The 2,318-nt window shown below is 42.5% G+C and overlaps 1 pseudogene; it reads right to left on the bottom strand.

Moving 5' to 3' along the window:
• Positions 1 to 1,314: 1,314 nt before the first annotated feature.
• On the bottom strand, positions 1,315 to 1,484 carry LOC124723876 (annotated as a pseudogene).
• Between the last annotated feature and the right edge of the window lie 834 nt (positions 1,485 to 2,318).

Genomic DNA, 2,318 nt, shown 5'->3' on the forward strand with positions numbered 1-2,318 from the left:
TCTTCCCCTTCATGATTTTTTCCTTGCATGCTGTTGGTATATACTGGCACAGATAGGTCATCTGGCAGGAAATCCATTACGGTGGAGGTAGCTGAAAATTTCAAATTTCAGCTCAATTGCTTGCAATGTCCTTAAACAATTTGTGGGTGACAGGGCAGGGGTTTGATTGGAGTGTGCTCACAATACCACTGCTGGAAACAATAAATTGATCTACCAGGATTTTGACATCGAAATTCGAAGCAGTGCTGCATAAAATTATAGTTATAATTTCAAATTTCGGCCTGAATTTGTGCTGTCATGGTTATTTAATTCTCGACCACGTACAGGTTTGCTAAGTGTATTTTTTAAAACACTATAGAATTCTCAATGTGGTTCTCTCTGCTATACTAGGGAGAAGAAGAAGAAGAGAAGGAGGGGAAGGGCCTACTACATGATAGGATAGTAATTACGTATCTATATTCGTTTAAACTGCTGCAAGAAAGAGTGCACTGGGATGTGTTTAGAAACACTCAGTGTCACACGTAGAAACCATCAGAACATGGACAGGGCACTCTGTGAAAACATACACTTAATCCACGATCCACTCCATGACAATCAGCAGCAGAAGTTCCGTCTTTCTTGATAAATAAGAGACAACATTCTTCCATGAATTTTGTGTGCCTGTAAATGGATCTAGTGACATCTTAAAAGGTAGACTAAATGTACATTTACATCTATATGCTTACTTCGCAAGCCATTATACATTGTGTGGTGGAGGGTACCCTGTACCACTACTAGTCATTTCCTTCGTTACTTCCCTCCCAAATAGAGCGAGGATAAAAGACTGCACATATGCCTCCTTAGGAGTGCAGTGGTAGAATCCTTCTGTGATCAGCTTCAAATGTCGGTTCTTAATTGTGTTCCTGGAGAAGAACATCGACTCCTGTCCAGAAATTCCAATTTGAGCTACCAGACGAGTGTAATCCGACTACTGGAGAAAATTACTTCCATGCAAAGTGGCTCTCAACATCAATTTAATTAGTTACCTTATCAATTTGATATCAGTGACGTGATGCCGGGCAGGTGCAAGCGAGAGCTAGAGTACCACGGATATGACTTGAGAGTCGGAGCGGTAATCAGGCATTTTTTCGTTGCAATGAGATCTTGCAACAAAACTTCAGCCTCCCACCTGCTTACGGACACACGACCATCGAAATGAAATTAGCTATATTACCGAATTTATGAAGTGATATGTAGTATAAACCTGATGTTTACAACTTCTCTGTGCTGTTACGGTAAGATTCTTTGCACGTGACAAAGCCTTTGCTTACTTTAAGAGAGTTAGAAAGTGAGGAAGCATCCAGTGACAGAGGTAGAGCATGCTCTTAGCACTCCATCTTGAAACTAAAATGAGTTTAATATTCTAGTCCTGTGATGCAGGATGTAACAGATATTAATCCGATTAGAACAGATTTTTTACCTAATGAGAAAATACTTCGAGGAAACATACCCTATGCCATACTGTTACAGGATTTTTACAACAAATACGGGACTTTAATGATGTGAAAACACGTGTAAGCCGTGATTTCTACCGTCTTGGAAAATAACTCTTATAAAAGGGAGAAATCTACATTTTGCGTGCCATATTCAAGGTGTATGGTCAAGAACATCACTGTCTCACATTGGGTACACGGGGGAGAGTCTATCTTGGAGTGGTATTGCAATTAGAACTATACATGGAGGCCACGCTTACTTGTCTCACAGTGCATCGCGGCTGGCGGCACGAGTGGCCACGACGCTTTGGTGGACTGGAAGCCGCGGATTAGTTATGTAGTATGCCCCGATCTTTCTGTTCTTGCCTATGGTCACGGGGGCAAGTCCCGGAAGCGGCACTCTCTGGGTGACTGACGACCAAAGTAAGTAACCTGTATGCTGGGTGATCGGCGACAGAAGCGGGCGTGTATGTTGCGGAAGTAGATTTAATATGACAGATGTTTGCGCTGGACCATTATTCCCCCCATGTAAATTGACAAGTTTACTTCTTGGTCACAGTCTCTGCAAGCTCTGATGGTTTGGTATGGCCTGCATGTGGATGCTGTGCAATGTGCTTACGGCTGCCAGTGTGACCTACAGAAGTTTCCATGATCTCCGACATCTTCTCGGGACAACTGCTACAGAATGGATCATGGTTTAAGTGTATGTGCTACAAAGTGCCCTGTCCATGTGCTGACGGCTGCTGTGTGTGGCGTTGACTGCTTTTTAGTACACTCCAAATGACTCTTTCTTGCAGCAGAAAGGTGGAGTGGTATTTGTTTAAAGAATTGTGGATTTGTTTTTAT

The sequence above is a fragment of the Schistocerca piceifrons genome, chromosome X (genome assembly GCF_021461385.2).
Source record: "Schistocerca piceifrons isolate TAMUIC-IGC-003096 chromosome X, iqSchPice1.1, whole genome shotgun sequence".
Taxonomy (NCBI): domain Eukaryota; kingdom Metazoa; phylum Arthropoda; class Insecta; order Orthoptera; family Acrididae; genus Schistocerca; species Schistocerca piceifrons.